Source organism: Globicephala melas, chromosome 3, assembly GCF_963455315.2.
Source record: "Globicephala melas chromosome 3, mGloMel1.2, whole genome shotgun sequence".
In the NCBI taxonomy this organism is placed as follows: Eukaryota; Metazoa; Chordata; class Mammalia; order Artiodactyla; family Delphinidae; genus Globicephala; species Globicephala melas.
The window spans coordinates 93517141-93523488 of NC_083316.1; positions in this window are offsets into that span (position 1 = coordinate 93517141).

The following is a 6348-nucleotide window of genomic DNA, read 5'->3' on the forward strand; positions in this document are numbered from 1 at the left end:
CTACTATGTATAAAATAGATAAACAACAGGGACCTACTGTATAGCACAGGAAACTACATTTAATATCTTGTGATAACCTATCATGGAAAAGAATCTGAAAAAGAATATATATAAGTTGGTACAGTCACTTTGGAAAACATTTTGTCAGTTTTTGCTTAGAAATAACGTTGCTCTAGGACTAAGCAATTCTGCGCTTTGGTATATATTCAACAGAAATGCATGCATACGTGTAACAAAAGACTTTTGCAAGAATATGCATTGCAGCATTATTTATCCTACTTATAAATTAGAGATAATCCAAATGTCAATCAACCGAAGAATAAATTGTGGTGTATCCATACGAGATACTATCAAAATGGAAAACTACAGCTACATCCAATAACATTGATGAATTTCAAAAACTTGATGTTGAGCAAAAGATGCCAGCCACAAAATAGTAAGCAGTGTATTACTCTTGCACATAAACTTCAAAAATAATCTGTGGGAGTAGAAGTCATGATAGCAATTACTAAGAAGAGCTGTATATTAATAAGAAGAAGCACAAGGAAGCCTTCTGTGGGCTAACATTCTATTCCTTATAACATCAACCCTGAAGATGGAAGAGGCTCTCAGGGCCTGCCATATATTGAATACTGATACATGAAGGTTCTTTACCCCTGCATGCCTGTCAGGACTGTTCATTGTAAAACTTGTATAAGTTATAACGTAAGGACAAAAGAATGGTACTGTATGGCTGGCAAGGTATTTAAGGTAAAGGTCCCAGGCTTGGTTGCCTCCCATGCTGATATGATCTAGTCAGTCTTTGTCAAACTTGTAATCAAAATGCAACTCTGTGTGGTGCTTTGCGGCATCAGAACATGCATCTGAGTATCTGAGGTCTCTGTGATGAAGCTGCAGTTACCCTCTGATCTGAATTCCTCTTTAAATCTGGGTAAATCATTCATTTGCATACTTTTCTGTATGTCTTTTTACTTTACTTTTACTATGAAAAAGTTTAAGAAAACTAACCCCCCTGTAGGTCCTAGCTTTAAATATATCTGTAGTTTCTAGCTTTCTCCCCAATTCTATTTCTTTGGGAGTTTTACATTTCCTGTGTCCATACCCACAGTACAAGTTAGCTATCTGTACAGCTCTTCATTACAGTTTTTGTCACTTGGTGGTCACAGTTTTCCACAAGGAAGCATTTTTCTTAACTCACAAGAGTTATGAGAAATTCAAAAAGAAAAGGTCACGTAGGCTGAGTTGAGTAGGAGATGCAAGGCGGTTGGCTAGGCTCACTCACTAAGTATTAATTCCTTCTGCATACCAGCCTAAAGGTACAAACGATTCTAAACCACGTTCCTGCAGAATTTCAAATTTCTACATGTCATGGACTTGGTTGCCTAAACAAGTCCTAACACTGATCGTAAAATCCCCAAATGCCAATTGCCTATATGATCATAATAATTTTTCTATTTCTTATCTTCCCTAATCAAATGTAAGCTACTTGCCATCAGTTTGGTTCCTAGCAAGCACTGAATAAATTTTAACAAAATAAGTAAAATAGATAAAAATGGAGTATGTTTATTTATTTTTAACTTACTTAATTCTGACACATCAAGAATTCTTCTAGGGTTAATGAAAGCTTAGAGATCTTTACGTTTAGGGTGGTCATACATCTTGGTTCACCTAGGACAAGTCCCAGTTTACATATGCTGACCCATGTTCTTATTATCTATTTCACTTTTAAAAATCTCAGTTTGGACAGACGTTTAAGTGGTTACTCTGCTTAACCAAATGGTATGTATCAGCTAACTATAGCCACAATAATATTATTTAACAACCACAAAATGTCAGTGCCATACAATAGTAATGTCTAGCTCTTCAGTATGTGCATTGGTTAGCAGTTTGCTAATTTTTGCTGGGATGACTCATCCTCTTTCTCAAACCCAGTGGCTAATATTGTCATCTTCTCATGGTGAAGGTAGAGAGCACAACCAAATGCATAATACTTCCCAAGCTTTCCATCATGCTATACTCAATAACATTCTATTGACTAAAGCAAACCACGTAGGAATTCCAAGTTAAAGGGCAAAAAAATATACCCCACCTCTTGTGGAAGGAGCTGCAAGGTCATATGGTAAAGAACCTGGACACAGGGAGAATGCAATCTACTCTAGCTCTCCATATTGCAAATATTTACTACCATGCTTGAGAGATCCATGAATGAGACCTCCTACACTGCAAGCTTGTCACCTTGCATATTGCTGTATTACACTCCAGTGTCTTTCATATAACTATGTGTGAGGAACTTTATCACAAGCTGAAGCTATCTGTTTTTTAGAAAGCCTTTAAGCTTTATAGATAACAGTGACAGTGGTAGATGTGTAATGTTTTCCTCTGAGAACCCTGTCTGTAATTGTACACCAATTGCATATGAATGGGGTTGACAAGTCCCCGAACAAGCCCGATTTTTCTTCTGTTGTCTATTCCAGAACATTCACTTTCCCCTCAGCCCTTCTGACAAACAGAATCACAGCCAGAAGTAACCGAGCACAGCCTGAAGTACAAAAAGTAACACTTTTCCTTCAAAGCAGACCAGAATTGGACAGCATTGATGGATTTCTCCTAATCTGTATAAACCACTGTTCTACTGATAACTGAGGAAAATTTCATGTTCATTTCACTGAAATGTACCAGAGACCAGCAACATCCAAGACCCTATACTCTCCCTTCCAGTGTAAGGAGCTGGATTTACATAGTTTCCCTATGCCCACTCGCTGTATGATTCTTATTTGGTCCTTCAAGTGGGAGACCATCTAACAGGGAGGAACTTCTCTAGCAATAGCTACCATCTTTTGCTCCTCTTCCTATTTCCTATCCATGGGGAAGATAAAAGGATGTGTGTACCTCCAAGATGTCAATTTTCAAGGCTCTGAAAAATTAGCTAAGTACATATTGGCCCTCATAACTGATCATTCTAGCTCAACAGAGAGAAGCAATTACCCAGAACCTATCAGATCAAATTAGATGGGATGGTTAGAGCACAGCACTGGAACTGGCAGATAAGTAATTAAGTTAGGTTCTACCATTAAGTTGATGTGAAAAGTGAGGTCATGAGGCCTCCATTTCCTCATCTGTATCAGTTTGTACTGAACAGTTTTCATGATTCCTTTGAATTATCTCTGAATTTATGGAGTCACTGATATACTCATCACATAGTGCCAAATGTGGATGCCCTAATTTCACTGGGAAATAAATACCCAGTCATTATGATATCCTGGACAAGCAGAGAGATACTAATATTTCTTAGAAGGAAAATTTTCTTCCTTCTCATCCTGTTTCCATTAATTAATTTTCTAAACAAATCCCACAACTCTCCAATTAGAAGCATGTTGTTTCCTGTTATTAGTCAAAATACTAGCCCCTTCACTTACACAATTCCTTTGGGAGGTTGGAAAATGGAAAAGACTGAATGGATAAATGAACATTGACCGAAACAAGAATGGTGTGCCAAAATCCTCTATCCCCTACCTCAATACTATTCATTCATTCATCCAAACATTTCTGGAACTAGGCGGCAAATGAAGATTGAGAATGCAAAGATGAATAAAGAAAAAGAGAAAAGCAATTCTTTCAAAGAGTACAGAATCCAATAGGCAGATAAATTCACAAATAATGACCAGTGAACTATAGCTGTCATACATATTGTTATAAAGATTCATAGAAACGTCATGGAGGTCCAAGGAGTGGAAGACCTAACCACAAGTAATTTTTCAAGCAGTTATTAACACTCTTATTTTGAGTTATGCTTCACAAAGTCTTTGACACCAATTATTTTATTCTCCAGCATCCTCTGGTGGAGATATGATGCTTTCATTACAAGTTTCCTACCTGTGCAGAAAAAGAAGCCAAGGCCAAGAGAGATTTAATATCTTGCTTTTAAATATTACTGGAATTATACAGATACTACACTATAAAAAGGTTATAAAGATAGTCCTAACTTTAAACTAGTAATCACACACCTAAGAATTTAGCTGCTTTGACTCTCCCTCAAGACCAAAAAATAGATTATAAACATTAAAAAGATTTTCCTATAAAGATAAACATAAAGGATTTCCTGTCATTAATAAAGATAAATTATTATTGTGCTAAGAAAAATGCATTAACCAAAAATCTGGATTCCGAAAACAGCCAGTTTAGTCACATGTTGTATTAAATTTAGAACAAAAAATAAAGAATATTTTAGATAAAACTGTGTTCCAACTTGTGTATTTATTTTTCCCAACTTTTTATGTATTTTTTTCAGATCTCTAGAAACTTGTCTTCTTGGTACTGTGCATGGGGAGCAATCAGATAATTTGATTATTGACCTCTTCTCATAAAAAGTATACTTAACTTCTTCCAGTGCATCCTCCCTACTCCAGATTTTAACGATAACTTGTAAAATTTTTGCAAGAAAAATCGCAACATTTTAAGAGAAAAAGCAAAACTTTGTGTTGCTTCCATAAATGGTACAATCCTAAGAATAAGTGTAAGAAATACACTAAATATATTCATGTTTGATGCCACAGTTTTAAGCATAAGCCAGAGTAAAGGAAACATTATTTGCGAAATGCATTGGTGGTTCCTGCTTTAAGTAAATCTGTGGATATAAGGTCATGGTTTGCATTGTATTAATATTTTCCACTCTAAAAGAAAACATCCTAACTTCACTGGAATGATGCTGTACAGTAGATACTTAGCACCAGACAGAATAGGGGAGGGCAAAAATTAGGGTGAAGTAAGATAAAAGCCACACATTATTCAAAAAAGATAAATATTCTCTAAAATTACAGTATAAGTCAATAAGAAAATGATATCCAATTGACAAACACGTACCCATGTACAGAGAGAGAACCTGCTTTACTCCAAATTTTCAGGCCTTTTTCTGTTAGAGGAAGTGAGTGACAACTTTGTAAATAGTTAATATTACTATTTTTCAGTAACTTCAAAGTATTATTATTAATTGCAATTTATTAGGTGCTTATTTATGCCATGCATAGTACCAGGCACTTTATATATCATTGGATTTTAATTTGATTTTTTCACAATTATCATTGTAACAGAAGAGAAAATAATCACAGGTTAATTGATGTGTCCAAGATGACATAGCCAATAAGAGAGTTAGGATTTGAATTAACTAATTCTAAATAGTTTGTTATTTCCACCACACTGTACATCTCTTTTGTTTGAATGTATGCGTATATATGTGTGTATTTGTATGTGTTTTTTCCTTTAGTTGCCTCATCACAGACTATAACTTTAGATTTGTGTGATTATTTCATTAATATCTGTTACCTTTCTAGTTTTGAAGATTGACAGGAGCAAGGATATTTCACTTACCATCAGGCCTCTACCATCTAGTATATTGCATGGCACATGATAACTATTCAGTAAGTATTCTTTCATGATTGGTCCTTAAGATTCAGGCCAGTATTCTATGAACTATGTCATGATCCTGCTGTTGAAACACTACAAACCATTCAAGATCCTACAGGAATGCTACCTTTACTCTCAAAAGAGCTCGGACGATGCAATGACAATGAAAATAAATCACCACCATCATGGATTAGCAAGAGAATTTTACCAATATCCGGGGAATCACCCTGAGAAAACACAATTCCAATACTTTTTCAGTTTTAAGAAATAAAGTATTGACTTCTCAGTGAGCAGATTATTTCCAAATTTCCAAACTGGGTAACCACACTCACCAAAAGATATTAAAAGCTTGAAAATCAGAGTTTAAAAGTTCAATGTATCAGTTTCCCTGATTCATGTCGCCCTTTGGCATAACATAGTATTACCTCCATGCTTTATTCTTTTCCAGTCAGATTGGAAGGAAGAATGATTTAGCCATTAAATATAATGCCCACTATCAGAGTGAGGTCAGTCACAAAAGGATATACGATTGAGTGCCAGTGGCCCACTTAACTCTGACAGCTTCTTTCTAGGTTCTTAATGTGGCCATGGCTCCCCCAGTCTGGTACCACTTTGGCAGTGATGGTTTTTAAACAAGACATTAATAACATCCTCGACTTTTGACAGTTCACCTATTCGAAAAACCATACATTCACTTACTGGCCCGGACATAATGAATAGCACTTTGCAAACTTTCTGGTAATGAATTCTGGCCAAAAAAAGGAGAAATATCTCCAGGAAATGGATTTACGTTCCCTTTACAGAGATACTAGGTACCTGGCTATAATTCTGCTCAAAACTTAGTTTTGAGTTTACTAATATGACCATACATATAGAGAACATTTCCACCATAATCTATGCTATTGGGGTATAAATTACTTTTTTTTGGAAATAGACCCAAAGGTAAAG